Raw genomic sequence first — 17813 nt, forward strand, 5'->3', positions numbered from 1 at the left:
GTTTAATTTGTGTATGTGGTATGAGGTAGGGGTTTCCTACAAGCAAATAATAATAATAATAATAATAATAATAATAATAATAAGTCAACTCAATAAAAATGGGATAATACTTGAATAAACACTTCACAATTGAACAATAAAATCAAGAAAAAAGGGCTCAACATCCTTAGTCATTAGGAAAATACCAATTAAAATCACATGGAGATATTATACCTACATGCTAGAAGAGTCAAAATTACAAAGACTGAAAATGCCTAATGTTGGTAAGTATATGGAGTAAGTAGGCTTTTATTCATTGTTGGTAGGAATGTAAAATGTACATGTACTTGGAAAATTGGAGGTTTCTCATAAAATTAAACATAGATTTACCCTATGAATTAGCAATCCTGCTTCTAGGCATTTAACCAAGAGATATGAAAACATGTTCACAAATAAATGTGCAAGAATGCTCAAAACAACTTTACTCATAATGGGCCCACACTGGAAACAATCCAAATATACAAAAACAAGGGAATGGATTTTGAGGTATGCTCATTTGATAAAAAGAACCTAATAGTAAAACAGAATGAATTTCTGCTGCCACTTTAATTCCAAAATAGTTTTAAATGAAAGAAACCAGATACAAAAGAGTACACACTGTATGATCCCATTTATTTTAAGTTCTATAACAGGAAAAAGTAATCTATAGTGAAAGAAATTAAAATTCATTGTTTATCCCCCCAGAGAGAATAACCATTCTGATTTATTTCATTGCATCTGTAAGGTGGTATAGCGAATGTTCTGGAATTATGCACGTTTACTATATCTATATAGATCTGTGATTTATATATTGTACACATTTTTAAAAAAATATTTAGATGTCTCTGCTTTTTCACTCAAATAAATTATATCTCAATTTAGGAAAAATAAAAGTCAAAAAAAGGAATCACTAATTGTATTTGCAAGAGATATTTCAGTTGACTGATAGGGCAGACCTCTATACCAGGGACTAAAGGAATGTATTGCAAATAGGAAATGCAGACCCTTTTCCTAAGAATTTTAGTTTTGAAGGGAGAAAGACTCTACAGTTACATGGAATGAGACATGGTAGTTTTATTGTTACAGTAAAATTTAGGAAAGATCTGATTAACTTTTTAATTATGAGACAGAAGTAATAAAAAGGATGGAGAAACAAGAAGAATGAGACCAAGAAAGATCTAAAAATTTATAGTAGTGCTTGCGAATAAGTTTCGATCACCCTAGGCCTTTCACATTTGAATCTCTATCAGTTGAAGCAAAACATACTTTGGACCCTTACATTCTGTTTAGCCTTTTTTCTTTCCTTATATTAATTCTAGCCTACATTATTATAGTTAAAAGTTAAATGTATATCTGCTTAAAATCATTTTAGGATTTTAGAAAATCATGTGCAAATAGAGCATTTAAAAAAATGTGTTGTGTACTCCATTCCTATTTATTTATTTGGTGAACCACTTGTTAGGAGTTGAGAAGACAAGAAGAAAAATTGTTATTCAAGCTCAAGGAACAAAGATATCATGCAAGCTTACATTTAGTAAGAAAAGAAGCTACTTAAATGTCCTTGGCATTTTGCTCTCCTGTTCTTAAACTAGTAGTCTCATTTCCTTTAGGATTTTCATAATAATCACATAGCAGAAGTTTCCTATGCCAGTTGGTTTTCATCTCCTCCAATCTGAAACAAAAGGTGCTCTAGTATTGTACTTTAAAATAAATATCTGTATTTTAAAATAAAATATCACCAGGGCGCCTGGGTGTCTCAGTCGGTTGAGTGTCCGACTTCAGCTCAGGTCATGATCTCACACTCTGTGAGTTCGAGCCCGCATTGGGCTCTGTGCTGACAGCTCAGAGCCTGGAGCCCGCTTCAGATTCTGTGTCTCCCCCTCTCTCTGTCCCTCCCCTGCTCATGCTCTGTCTCACTCTGTCTCAAAAATAAATAAAAACATTTAAAAAATTTAAAATAAATATCACCTAAAATAATTCACAATCAAGAATTTTTTGAAGGCTCCTTGGATAAAGAGATAGCTTGGGTGTGACAAAGACACAAAAAAAAAAATAGAAAGATAACGGATCTTTGCATAGTCAGAAACACCTGTCATATTGCTACATTTGGGATAGACAATAGGAAAGCTACTTAAGGTCTTCATTTAGCTACAATTTATTTGGATATGAAACTGGTGAATTTAGGCTGCCATAGCTACTTTGGGGCCTTCTGTAATGAAGCTAAGATATTTGCAAATATTTTCTAGAAGCTCAATCTTTATTACATGGTCTATTTACCAGTTTTACTCTGTTCTTTCATGGGGGCTGAGTGGATTCATAATATTGTTTCTAATCTCTTAATATTTAATCTAGAATTTTAGATATTAAATCTATTATACTTGACACAATGTCATTTTATTCATGCTAATCTACTGATTCATATAGTGAATTTCAGCAGAATGCAAGTTGTACACAGAAAATGATATATGGGATCACAGAAATACAAAAGAAATAAGTGTTCTCTAACCTTCATAAAAATACAGGAGGATTCCCTGGTGGGGGTGTTTTTTTTTTTTGAGCATGGAAATCTGGATTATGAAAGGCATTTATGCATAGTGCTTAGAGTACTGACTTTGAAGCCAGACTATCTGTTTTCAGAAGCTACTTAGTCTCTGCCTCAATTTGTTCATCTGTGGAATGGAATTTGTAACAATTATAACACTTACCTCACAGAGCTGCTGTGAGGAATCAAGGAGAGAATGTAAACAATGTTGAGAATAGTACCTTGCTATAGTAGGCACTCAATTAATATTGACCATTATTATTAGAGTGAAAATACACACCTTCTTGCTTCCAGTAGTTGCTCTACCTTGTTGTATACATGCATATATAATACACAGAACAGAACAATGGATTTACATTCCAAAATATGTTTGAGTCCACACAGCCACTGCTCTGGATTCATGACCTTTCCGCATATAATTTTAACTAAATGTCACTATATCTTCTTTAATAGCCAACTTAGAGTTCATTTATCAAATGCCTGCCAGAATTTCTGTATGGTCCAATTAAATTTTCAAATTTTGAAGCACACACCACACATACCCATCCCTATCTGTTCTCCATGGATACTTTCAAACCTATCTTATTTCCTGAGATACTAGATACTATTTCTTTATTAAAAACCTTGGTTCCTATTTTCTTCTTTATAATATGGCTATACTCATTATTTCCAGGAGCTCCCCAGTTCTCCATTCGCTGCAGAGATATCCTGCCCTGAAATCTTTAATTACTGATCATACCATCCTCCTAATCTCCTTTCCTCCTTGGTCTATTCACCCAAAGCTGATTTGTGTCTTCTGTCAAAGTCCCTATAGATGAAACTGCTTCTCAATTAATGTGCATCCTCTACCCCCACCCACTGATTTATTAAAAAAAAAAAAAAACAAGAAAAAATCCCTCCTATTCTGCAAAGAATGCCACTTAGAAAGGTTGTTAATCACCACATGCTTGTTCTGAATTGTATTGTTCTGCATTGTATCATGCTGCTCGATTGTAAGCTCCACAGGGCAGAGTCTTTATTTGCCATGCCCTAACTATTGTTCAGTGCAGTGCACATTGATGGCACTATAGAAAAAACAAACAATGGCTTTTCCACATTTTTCCATTTTAATTGTCAAATGGGATGGTATAAAAGCACAATTCACACAAGAAGTTGAGTACACAGCCTCTGAAATTGCTAAAATAAACCACGTGAGCTTACAGGCTAAGTCTGTCTTTTTAAAGAATAACTCAACACTGTCCATTTGCCATTATTTCTCCCTAAAAATTACCTGAAATTCAAATGTGTCTATTTAAATGATTGCAGATACCCTTAATTCATTTGACTTAGAGGAGAACTCTCTGGGTGTTGAATCTAGTATCTTAAAATGCCTGGCACTACCATAATTATAGTGATTAAAAGCAGTATCTGTTAAAGGCTTTTCACAAGCTGACTCTATGCAAGGTGCCATTCCCCAGTGAAGTTCTCAATTAGCACCATGGACAGCAGTCGACAATTTTTTTTTTTTACCCGTTTTTTTTTTTTTTTTTGAGGAAGTGATTAAAAAAAAAAAATATCTTGCCAAAGCACACTTTGTCTTATCTCTAGGAATTTCATGCATGGAAAGCACAGCAGTTCAGTCAGTTGCCAAGTATCTTAACTGCTTCTGCCTGACGTTAGATCCTAAAGCACATCTTAGTTGGAATTGTTTCATTGCACCTTTGGATTCAATATCTTACTAAATAGAATGTTGATTGAATGGTCAAAGTTCTAAACAGACTCTAAGAAATAACAATATTATGGAAGACAGATGTGTAAATACCATAAATATAAAAGCATATTGCAAGAAAATTGTCTTATAAATAGACACCACACAGGTCTAAATGTATAGCTTCCCCCCAAAATAAATTCATAATGATATATTCTAGAAATTGTTATAGAGGTTTAAATGATAAGTATTAGCCTTTGATCTTTAAAGGCAAAATTATATGGTACAAAGCTCCATTGGATTATTTAGCTGCTGCCAAATACCTTCTTGTGGGCCTTGGGTCAATTGTTTTAGCATTCTGAACCTGTTTCTTTCTCAAATATAAAAGGAAGGGTCTAAAGTGGGTACTGTCTAAAATACATTTTTACTTCAACATTCATTCTATGTTTGCAGTTAAGGAGATGAGCTGGTTCATATTGTTTTCTGATTCATCTTTATATATCTGAGAGATTAAGTGAGCTTGCTAAGAACAAAGTACATTTGCTTTGTTGTTTCTCTTGATACATATAACTCAAGGCTAATTTCCCTACTGCGTACCAATGCATTAATACTAATACAGAAAAAGTATTCCTTGAGAAATTTGGATTGTTGGGTGTTTGGAAGGGGATAAGCAGTAAGTAAAAATGTTTGATACAAAGATTAAATTAGGTTTTAGAAGGCTCTTAGAACACTCTTTAAACATCTTTTTATAATATGGCCACAAGCCCCTGGAGGGTCAAATAAATTATTCTTAAGATCCTTTCATAAGATAATGGAGGCTAATTTGAAGAAGTAAATAGTAATTGCAATATTAAGCAGTTCAAACTACCTTTAAAAACTATTTCTGGAACTCCCCATGCTGACAGATTTATTTGATGTTAAGTCCTTTTCCCTCATCTTTAAAAAAAAGCATTTTACATAATCCGGCATTACCTATTTTACATATGTGGCATTTTGCTTAGCATTAAAGTAGTTTATTTGGAGAAGATCTTTTACAGACTATTCTAGGGAACAGCCTGCTACCCTCTTCAAGTAGCAGCAAAAGATTCAGGGATGCTTGTTTAAATGTGGCTTCTCTTAACAGCTTGTTGGGATAGGGAGCAGAACAAGAGTGTAAACATTATTAAAATAGTCTATAGTGCCAAATGCAAAAAAACAAATGCCAACAATTTTCCAAAAGTAGCATGGGATTGACAAAGAATGCATACTCCAGTATTTACACTCTTGCTTTACTACGACTTACCAAGGTTCATGCACCAGACACATGTTCTAATCAGTAAGCTCCGGCTGTACACCTTCTCTTCCCAACAGCTCTGCAGAGAAAACAACAGGTGTTTCCAGTCAAATAAACCAGTGGAACACAGTCAGTAAAGACCCAGATGGGCCCAGTAACCCACAGATTTGCTTTCAGATTTTCTTTTAATAGTCTCCTTTGCTTTTCAGGTCTTTGGGACACATGCACACGCGCACGCACACACACACGCAGAGTTGTTTGTAAAAACCCGTTTCCCATTGTTTAACAGAATTCAACAGTGTTCCCAACCTGACAACAAAGGCTTAAGGTAAAAAAGAATGTAACAGAAACATTTTGTGGCTCCCATAAAAAGGGTATAAACAAGGATTTCTGATAATGCCAAGTACTTTAAATGGAACCACCCTGCCCTTTGTAAAACACTAGCTGCTCTATGCTTGTACATGAATGGAGTTCAAATGCAGAGCTGAGACAATAGCTTAGTCCTTGGGATCCTCTTTTGAATACAGTGTACAAGAGCAGAGTGAGGAGGGTAGAAGCTATTTCTGCTAGGCATGAATTTTAATCTGTACCCTCTGGCCTCTTGGAGGTCTGAAGGTTTTGTATGGACGAGGCAGGAATTTACCCGTGCCCTGAAAAAAAAGATGATGTTATAGGCTGTTTTCCTTGGCAACAAGATATGTATGTGGTCCCTCCGAGGAGACTAACCCTGCCTGACAGCTGGTGAGTCTCGTGTTACTTGAATTGGTTTTCTCGCAGTTAATTCAGTTCCAGGCATTAATTGACAGTGGCTGGACGTGACAGAGCTATTTTAGTTTTTGCTTTTTTACTATAGAATCTGGAAGATAAAAGGAAATTCCTGAGGTTGCAGGTTACAAGTTTGGATAGCTCATTATGAAATCTCCATTGAGATATAGGAAATCTTGTTCTCTGCAATTTTTTATATTACTACCTCATTTTTAATGCTAAAGTCTTGGCTGTTCTAATTTGCCACATGCTTATCCATCATATCCCTCTGTCAATTGTGGAAATATTGTTATCTAGTGAAAATACCTTAAACAGATTTTAAGCTCCTAGAAGTTAAGTTAGATCTACCATATTTCTGGACACATAGCTGACATGTTGAATGAATAAATAAATAAAGATAATGCAAATAATACCAATGACAAATATTTTTGAAAACTTATTATGTGCCAGATACTACTACATATCTTATTTGCATCATTTTATCTAAACCTCAAAACAATCCTATAGGTTAAATATTGTTTCACAAAAAAATAACAGAATAAGTAATTTGTTCAAGATCTTATATCAGTAAGTAGACAGAAAACTAATCATGCCCTACTACATAATCATTTGGAATGCCTTATAAAGGACTTATAACTAATAAAACTTATGTGAATGTGTAGATGGAATATAGTATGTTAACATGTGTAGATGGAAGATATTTTAGCATTTTATTTCATAGCACAAGTTTCAATAAATGAGAAAAATACAGAATAATAGTTATACAATTCTCAAACATATATATGTAACTTTACATGTGCCCATATTCATGCATACAGATTATAAGCACAACTTCCCTCTTATTGGTGAAACTGAAATTGATTGTTTTTATTTGTTTTGTTTGTCTCTATTTTATTTCTCAAATTTATACTTCAAAAAATTTTAATTTTATATTAACTACTTTTAAAAACATTTAGAAAATTAGAGCTCTGAAATCAGTAATTAATAGAGAATAATATGGGCAGGACTTGATGAAGGAAGACAACTGAGCTATTGTGAAGAATTTGTCAAATTTAGGCAAATGGAGAAGATGGATAAAGGCATTTAGAAAGAGGAGAAAATCTTTCAGCAAAGCCAGAGGCAAGAAAATAACAGAGCATGTTCCAAGGATAGCACAGGCCAATTTTTCCTGCCAGATACATGTCAGTATATAAAAAAGAATGAGCCATATGAGGAGAGGTATCCCCACATCGCAATCTTCAGAATGATTATATTCAGCCTTTTCCATATCATTCCCATAAAGAAGTATGGACATACATGAAGCTACACTAAAAACTACTTCCGAATTCATTTTCAAAATAGCACGTCAGTCACTTCAGTCAAGATCTACCATTACCTTTTGCCTTTTTTTTCAATTCTTACATGGCACAAAGGTCCTAATAATTTAGATATAGAAGCCAAGTTGCATGAGGGTGTCAAAGACTTCAGTAACAATACTGTCCCTAGCAAAACTGGCCTCGCAGTAGTTCCAACTTTCTAGTGTCATGATGAGAAATACAAAGATTATTGCATGTCAAAGACTAGCACAATGCCAGGCACATTCCATAAATGACGGTTATTAATTATAGTTCTGTACGTAACTAATGGGAATAATCGTTGACAAAAGCGCTTGGTGGGGTGTTGAAAGCCCTCTTGCAGGAGAATATTTTCCCTGACACATTCATATAATCTACATACAACCTACAATTTCTCCCATTAGTCATCCTCTTGACATAACAAACAAAGGTTCCTGCTTTGATGCAATAGGCTTATGTAAGAAACAGAAAAGAAGAAAGGAATTAAACATTCACCAACAAACTGACATTTCCCCAAGCACTGTGCTAAGGACTTTATACACAAATCTGTATATAGGCCTGCCCCCTTCTTTCTCTCTTTCTCTCACTCTCTCACTCTCTCTCTCTCTCTTTCTCTCTCTCTCTCACACACACACACACGATTTCTGTTTTTATTATTAAAAAAAAAAAGAAAATAGGGGCTCAAAAGAATACCTTATTTGCTCATAATTGTTTGGTTGAACATGGGAAAAATGGAATTCCAACCTACTTTCCTATGATTCTGAAATCCCTGGTCTTTCCATGACAAGTCCTGCTTCATTAGAAAAAAGTCAGAATTATATGGTGTAGTAGCAACAGCACAAGAAAGCATGAGTTCCGATCCCACTAACCATCTCTTTACCCTTGGCCAGATCATTTAATCCTCTGTAGGTATGCATATTGACTCTTAAAGGAAGGGATTAAATTCTGTCAGTGTTTCAGTACCTTTTCTCTTCTAAAATCTATCCAGTCTAATTATTTAATGCCACTGACAATGGACGATTTTAATAAGAGCTAAGGCTTATACAGTCCTTAAGTATGTATCAGGAGCTGTTCTAAGCACTTTACATATATTAGCTCACTGAATTCTCCCAATAACCTATGACAGTGTTATTATTATTAGATACTATTATTACTGACATTTTACATAGGAAGAAATTGAGGCACACAGATGTTAAACAACATGTCCAAGGTCATATAAAAGACAAAAGAAGGTCCTTAACCCAAGAACTCTAGATCTGTTCTGTGACTTTAATAGTTATTCAGTCATCAGATCTTCAGATCAGGATCTTCTGAGAAAAGGAAAAAAAAAGAACATGTTTTGATTTATAACAGTAAAGATCTGCTTGAAGGTAAGCAACTTTGTGAACTCAGAAAAGAATCGTGAGGTTACTAAGCAGATGAAATAGAAGGGGTCACAGAGAAGGGAAAATGACTGAAATGAGAGCAGTTATCATGGACTTCCTAAATTTGTACAGTCAAAATTAGTTCTATGGTTTTAGCTAGCTTGGAATCCAGTCCCTATCTTTAGGTCACATCACTCAGATTTTTCATGAAAAACTATCTTTCAAATTCTCAAAGGCAGTGGTTCTCCAAAAAATTTGTTATAACTGCAACCTTGACCTGCTGAATGAGACACACTCTGCAGAGTACGAGCCAGCATCTGCGTACTAACAGGCCCTCCAAAGGAGTCTAATGTGTGCAAAAATCTGAGAACCACTGGTTTAAGGCCTGTGGTTTGGATACACTTAATATAGATATGACTTTTGAAGTGGACTTTTTAATCAGGTATGGACAATCAAAACATTGCCAACCTGTGAGTAAAGTGTTTGATTTACCCAAATAAAATCCATGAGACACAATTCTGAGATTTTTATTGGAAATGTTGAGAGAACAACATGTGAGATCGAGATTGGAACTGTTTGTTACTAATAGAGGAGAGCCTGCCTGAAAATGGCGTCAACACAGAGAAATGTAGAGGACCCTGCGTTGGGTCTTCTAATATCTCTCTGCGTCTCTGAAATCTGGGCAACACAAACCATCTATCGTGTGTTATTTATTCATGTTGTTTCTGTGCTTGCAATGCTTTTCCCACTTATTTACTTTCCTCAGGAAGAATTAACCATGTCCTGTTCTCATTCACACATCAATCTTTTCTTACACTGTAGATAGCCCTAATTACCCTCCATTATAGTTTGTTATTTTTGTGTTTCCTCCTCACACCTTTCAGAAGAGGATCTCCCTGAGGGTGGGGGAGTGAAATTGTTGCTTATTTTTACATTTGTATCCCCAGCACTCAGCATCATAATAGATGCTTAAAATATATTTGTTAAATAAATAACTTTCGTACATTCCTCATGGGATTATTGCAAGGATCAAATGAGGATAAGACTTAGAATAGGCTTAGTAAAATATAAAACCCTGTACAAACATGAGTCATATTTATAATTATTGTTCTTTTCTTTTGTGGCCTCATCTTTTCCACAAATGTATCATCACAAGGAATGACTGGGGAATAAGACTGGTAAACCCTCTAAATCTGTGATAAATTGATTAGAAAAATGGCTGCAATTCTTTTCTACTCCCTCTATGAAATCAGCACATAAACACATAGCAAACTGACCACTGTCATAGGAATATAAGAAGAGAGATTGAGGTTCCTTGAGTACTTATTATCTAGAGATTTGACTCTGTCTGAGTGATTAAGTATAAGCATAGCACAAATAGAATGGGACTTTCAGGAAAAGGCAATAGCATGTGCAAAGGTACTGTGGCAGTAGCCACTTGGTGTGAGGGGGACTAGAGAAGTAGAAAAAGACAGTACTGGGCACGAGGCTATTTTAGGAAGTTGTATTTGTTTGTTTGGTTGTTTGTTCATTTGTTTGTTTTAACTAAGAGTAATGAGGAACCGTGAAAGGATGTTCAGTAGAGGAATGACATTATTAGATTGGTATTTTGCAATATTACCCCAGCAATATTGTGGCCTTTACATAGATATCCCACCCTTATATTTTGTTGTTTTTATTACATCTGAATTGTGAGGTTAAAAATGTAATATAGTTAATCCTTGAACAACAGAGGTTTGAACTGTGTGAGTCCACTCATATGTGGATTCTTTACCATAAATATAGTACAGTAGTGTAAATGTGGCAATGTATTTTCTTTTCCTTGTGATTTACTTAATATTGTCTTTTGCTCTAGCTTACTTTATTGAAAGAATATAGTACATAATACATACAACAAACAAAATATATGGTAATCGACTGTTTATGTTATCAGTAAGCCTTCTGGTCAACAGTAGGCCATAGTAATTAAGTTTTGGTGGAGTCAAATTTATATAGGTATTTTTGATTGCATGGGAGGTGGTCTCTTTAGCCCCATTTTGCTCAAGGTTCAATTGTAATTGTTTTTAAACTTTTAAAATTTATACTTATATTTCCTAACTTTCATTTGAGCTATGAAATTTGCTAAATACTAATACCTTTTTCATCTGGGACTCTTGTTACCTATGCATTGTGAAAAATAAAGTTTGAATTTAAGAGATTCTAGAAATCATCATTTAAGGAAGTGCTTCATTCAAAATTAAAATATACTCGTAAAAAATTAATATACACATATCTGATTTTTGCATACATTATTAGGATGTATTTACTAATTTCAAATGTTTATATTTAAAATGAATTTGGAATGCTTAAGTAAATTAACACGAATCACTTGTAATTTTTTTAAATTATAAACCTGCCAAATTTTACACATAAAACACTACAGAAGCATTTGTTCTTATTCAATCTTGAAATTACAAATGATAAATAACATGAGCACTCCCAGCCACTAATATTACTTGGCAACTAATTAAGGTACTATTGCAATAAAAATAAATACAGAAGTCTCTAAGGAAATTGAGGAGATTGTATATAGAAGCTCATAGCACAATCAATAACATTTATTGACTATATAAGCCCTCATTTTAGTCTACATAATAGTTTCTTACATTAATGTTTTAGAGATTCTACATATTAAGCTAACTTTATGTTCTTTTAAAAAACTGGTTTTGCTTAATTTGGATGTTCTAGCAATATTCTTTGCAGATGTTTGACACTATCCCGCCTCAGTCACAGATTTGACACTCCCATATAATCTTCATGTTTCTCCACAGTACTTTAGAAATCCACGATTGCTATTGTCAGCTACAATTACCACCCACTGCAGAGGTTTGCTTAAGCTGATTAACTAGAGAAGGTATATATGTTCCAGCAGCTTTGAAAATAAGCAAACTCTATATGCAGTTCACCATATGATGTTTACTTTGTATTCCAGTATAAAGGAAGGAAGCAAAGGCAAAAGATACAGACAACCATGTAACAAAGAGCTTTAAAGACAGGAACTCACTGTTGGCAACTAGTGCCAGCAACTGCCCCTATTCCAACTAGCCAGCATGCTGTATGTGAGGGGTTTCCAAATTCAACTCTATTGATATTAGCAGCATTCCTGGTCTCTACCCACTACCCCCAGTTGTGGCAAGCAATAATGTCTCCAGACATTGCCGAATGTCCTATGGAAAGCAAAGTCATCTCAAGTTGAGAACCATTGCTGTAGGCCCCACTAATTTGGAGCCATGATACGTACTTGCTTTTTACTTTCTTTCCGAAGTTGATATCTCCTGGAAATTATCTACTTGTGCTACTGTTCACTAGACCCTCCTTTGCCTACCCACAAATTGACTTATTTAATAATAAATCTAGAAATAACCCTTAGCAAATTAATCATAGCTATTATTATGAATTATTTGTAATGTGCCAGGTCTTGTTTCTAAGCAAATTATATACATATATCTAATATAATCTTTATAAAGACCTTATAAGTTAGATAACATTATCTTCATTTAAGCTGAATGAATTGGCATTTAGAAAGGTTAACCAATGTTCTTAGGAAAAATGTCTAAAATCCTGACATTCCTCTCAAGCCCCTTCAGGATCTAGCCACAGTTGACCTCTCCAGGCAACCCACTTCCCCCCCCCCACTCCTCCCCACACACAATACCACCAACATGATGTAGGCCAACCAGGCTTCATTTCAATTCCTCAAATGAACAAGTCAGTCTGTGGGAACCCACACTTACTGTGCCTGTTCATGGTGCTCTGCTCTTCGTTCCCTGAAATCCATTTCCAAATGTGCCAATTCATTTTTTGGCTTCCGCTTGGACATCACCTGTATTTAGACATGCTTCACCTAACCGTGCACATTTAGGTTTTCCATTTGGAGATTCACTGTAGTTAATATTTGTTATGTGTCCTTGTTTGTTTTTTCACACCTTGCCTAGTCCATTGCTATCTCCCCAGTGCCCAGAATGGTGTTGACCTCAACGTTACCACCATATAATTGTTATTCACTGACTGATAGAATGAGGGAATAGTGAATTAATATTCTCCAAACCACTCAGAAGCAGCGGAGTAGGGATTTTAACTTGGGTCTGATTTTGAAGCCAATTCCCAGTCTTTTAGGCCTATGAGACCATACCTGTGTGAAAAGTTTCTCTGTGCAGCTGGCTTCATTTTGGCCCTTTCAGCTACCAACCATGACCTTGCATGAAGACAACTTGAGATATATAAGTATTACAAGATCTGATCTCAGAAATAGTAATGACCAAAATTATTATTTGTGATTCCATAGAACAGACATCTAAAAAAGGAAGGAAATAATAGTCTGCTTGACACTGAAAAATCAACATTGGGTGACTTTAATAAATATCACAACCAACAATGAGACATTTTTAAAAATCCTCTACTAGATATTATCAATTCACATGATAATGAGTTTAATACTGTGCTGGAGTTTCAAATGCCAAGTATCACGCTCTGTGACTGTTAGCAAATGGAGTTGCACCATGTGTGACAATTTCATGATGATACAATCTGTGCTTCCCCACATATTTCAATAGATAGCAAGTGGTTTTGGTTAAGACTTATCTAACCAGTCCTCAGATTTCATTGAACTTCATTATGATCGGATGACCTCCTCAAATCCAATAACAAATAGTGGCACAATTCTCTGCAAATGAATGAATGGATATGTTTAGAATATCTAAAATGCCTTGTGAAATATGTTTAATTATGCATAGGTTAACAGCTGTTTGTTTAGTGTGCTGTATATAGGATGAGACATTCAAGTCAGAAATAATATATAACCTATTAGAAAAGGATATTAAAGACAGCTACTGTGTAAACATCCACTTTGGAGCTGTATGTCAAATGTCAACATTCCAAATATATGAGTAACTGCATTTTCTTATCTTTCCTACTGCTTGTGGTTTTGTAATTAGTCCACTGGGCAATGGCAATATTACAAAGAGGCTATTAATCTAAATCCATGATTTAATTCTACATTGAAAAAAAAAAAAAAAAACCTCTTTGCTAGTAGCTAAAGCTTAAATTCTGAGCCCAACCTAAACACAAATGAGTGACTTAACATGAAACGAAGACAAGCTGACCCCCACTCCCATGCACAACAACAACAAAGTCTCTGGAAGGGCAGTTTCCTTAACCCTTAAACTTGGGGAATCCAAAGTAATTAATGGCAGAGTAAAAATGACTATAGTTATTTCAGACTAACAGAAATGACTTGCATCTCTTTAACTGAATTATATATTGTCATATGTAAAGGTTTTTGTACTGATCTCTCAAATTACTCATATCACCTGCCATTGCTTGGATCTCCTTTGTTTTTTGTTTTTTTTATTATTTGTTTTAATTTTTTTTTTCAACGTTTATTTATTTTTTTGGGACAGAGAGAGACAGAGCATGAACGGGGGAGGGGCAGAGAGAGAGGGAGACACAGAATCGGAAACAGGCTCCAGGCTCTGAGCCATCAGCCCAGAGCCCGACGCGGGGCTCGAACTCACGGACCGCGAGATCGTGACCTGGCTGAAGTCGGACGCTTAACCGACTGCGCCACCCAGGCGCCCCAGCTTAGATCTCCTTTGGAAGCAAAGTTGATATATCATATTTTTTTTTTTTTTGCTAAAGTATATATTTATATATATATGATTAGTGAAGAAAATGTCTGATAAAAATATCTTTTAAAAATTAATTCCCATGGCCAATTCCCTATTGCCTGTGGATGGGAGGAAAACATCCACATCCTCTGTCAACTTATCTTTGGATTTTTAAACTTCTATTTCATTCCAACAGGAAATTACTTAGATATAAAAACATAAATGTGCTAAAATGTTTGCAAGGACAATGTAATGGCTTATAGAGGACTATTAAATGATTAGTAGAAAAAAGGGAAATAAGAAATACATTTTAATTTTATTGACAACTTACTATAAGATGATCACAGGGACATTCTTTTTAAAAATGATGCATGATGGAGAGCCTGGGTGGCTCAGTCAGTTAAGCGTTAGACTTTCGATTTCTGCTCAGGTCGTGATCTTGTGGTTTATGAGACTGAGCCCCATGTCAAGCTCTGTGCAGACAATGCCGAATCTGCTTGGGATTCTCATTCTCTCTCTCCATCTGCCCATCCCTCATTCATGTGCACACGTTCTCTCTCTCTCAAAATAAATAAACATGAAAAAAGAAAACACGGCACTGGAGAAAACATCCAGATTCTTCATTAAAAAACAAATGGCGTATGGGGCACCTGTGTAACTCAGTTAAATGTCCAGCTTCGGTTCAGGTCATGATCTCACAATTCCTGGGTTCAAGCCCCATGTCAGGCTCTGTGCTGACAGCTCAGAGCCTGGAGCCTGTTTCAGATTCTGTGTCTCCCTCTCTTTCTCTGCTCCTCCCTTGCTTGTATTCTATCTCTCTCTCCCTCTTAAAAATAAATAAACATTTAAAAAAATTAAAAAAAAAAAAACAAATGGTGTACCATATAATCATTACTAAAGTTCCATATGATAAATTATGTTAGTTTTGCTTTCCTTATAATTCAGCAGTTATGCATCATACCCATAATTATCAACTAGATATTGTAAAGATCAAAAATTTAATTCCATGTCTATTTTATTTTGAAATCTATGCTCTTGTTATGTATTTTGGATCACATAAGCAATATTTGTTAAGTATCTCCTATTCACACCAGGTGCTATGCTTATTCTCATAGCTCTGCAAAAACTCATAGCTTAAACGAGAATATAAATTAATAAGTATATAATTACAATAGATTAAAAAAAGAAAAGACTACACAACGATACAGATGAACTCAGGGAAATGGATTCTTTTATTGGGATGTTCAATATGTTAACTTAAATTAGAATGTGTTGCTATTTTCAAATATACAGAAGTATATAAGAAAATTAAGGTGGCCCATTATGACATCAACCAAATACCAATGACATTATAAATTACTAGATCAAGAGGTACTGAATATAATGTGAAAACCCCTCTTATCCCAAACACCTGTCCTTAGAGCTATTTTGCTAAATGTTTCCTTTATATGTGCACATACACATACTTGTATATGACTTACTGGATCACTGTGTGGACATTATTGCATCTTGCATTTTTTAGAATGATATAACTTGTGATGATTTCTGTGTTAATACATTAATTTCTATCACAATTATTTTAATAGATCAGCAGTTTTTTACTGTATAGAGGTACCAGAATTGATCTAATTAATCTCTACTGGTCAACACTTCAGTTGTTTTCAGTATTTGTTATTAAAAATGATGCATTAAACATCCTATGCATGCGTGTTTAAATATGAATTTTTTGTGTATATTGGTGAATTCCTAACAATAAGATTGCTAAACCACATATTGACTTGTAACTGACAAATTTGTATATTGTTAAGTAGAATCCCTATTCTCTAAATAAATAAGAAAATAATATTTGAAAACTAGGACTAATTTAAGGGTTTTAGTCCCAAATAAGCTTAGACATCAATCCAGAATTATTATATTCCCTGATAAATGATCAAGGCAGTTGATCCAAAGTATAGAAAAAAAGATTACAGACTTTACATTTTATGCTATTTAAAACAGTTCTCAAAAAGGGAATGAGAATATATATAAACTCTGTGGTTTGTTTTGGTTTCCTTTTAAATTGAGTTATAATACAGAAGTCCATCAGAACCATCTGGTTTCCTTTATAGTTCCATGTTAAGAAAGATTTTTACGTGGTCATGTGTCTCATATTACTTTTCAAAGTAAAAAATATATATATTCATCTACAGTTTCTGTTGAACCATGCATCACTTTCTGGTTGAACAACATTTTTCAAAAAAAGCAAATAATACAAAATGGGTAGCTAACAATAATTGAATATTTGCCAGGTACCAGGCACTGTTATATATAATTAAATGCTTTAATTCATTTAGCCCTCAAACAATCCATGAAGAGATTTTATGAACTGGAAATCTGAATCCAGGATAAACCCAAGTAGTCCCTCACCACAGTTGATGTTCTTACCCATGACCCTCTAGTTTTCTTAAGGATAAAATGTGTTCATATGATGAAACTCTGCTAAAAATTTATAATATTAGGATTCTTTATCCTGGCTTGATGAGAAGTTGATGCAAATACATATTCAACTACAATTTAACTCTCTTTCTCATGACAACTTCCAGCAATGACTGATCAAAGGCCAATGAACACTAAAAGAATAATTATAAATTTACCTAACTGATTCTCTCTATATCTCAATTGTCCCCTCCTTTTTAGATTAATCTACTCATTCTGATGGACTTTCTTATCCATTGGAAGCCAAGTTAGTAATAGATTTTTTGTCCATTAAAACAATGAAGAAAGCAAGATGCATCCTGACACACCTGAAGTTTACTAAAGAAAAATATTTCAATATTTTTTGTCAATATTGACAGAAAATTCCAAACATCTGAAAACTGTAATTTTTAATCATTAAAATGACACATTGATTATTTGTATTATTTAAGCATTTAGTGATCCATAGAGAATTAATCAGCAGATTATTATTAACATAGAGTATTTCATAATAACTTTAGACTCTATGTTTAGTTAGCTTAGCTGGTTTCCGATAGTACCAATAACACTGAGGTAGATCTCTACTTAGACAACAAGTTTTCCATAACTCTTACACAAAAGACAAATACCTTGCCCTACCTGATTCTCAAGGGGTAATGGACACAGAAAGCATAACATGATTACTACAGAAAGCATCTTCAGGAAAAGTGATGCTAACACAGCTGTTAAGT

General features: G+C 34.4%; 1 protein-coding gene across 1 annotated transcript in view; it reads right to left on the bottom strand.

Annotated features, from left to right (window-relative positions):
• TENM2 (teneurin transmembrane protein 2) overlaps nucleotides 1-5582 on the bottom strand; it is a 1977527-nt gene extending 1971945 nt beyond the window's left edge. Inside the window, exon 1 of the mRNA XM_045502305.1 lies at nucleotides 5530-5582. The gene's annotated coding sequence lies outside the window, so the exon portion shown is untranslated. The remainder of the gene's footprint in view (nucleotides 1-5529) is intronic.
• Nucleotides 5583-17813: the final 12231 nt, after the last annotated feature.

Source organism: Leopardus geoffroyi, chromosome A1, assembly GCF_018350155.1.
Source record: "Leopardus geoffroyi isolate Oge1 chromosome A1, O.geoffroyi_Oge1_pat1.0, whole genome shotgun sequence".
Taxonomy (NCBI): Eukaryota; Metazoa; Chordata; class Mammalia; order Carnivora; family Felidae; genus Leopardus; species Leopardus geoffroyi.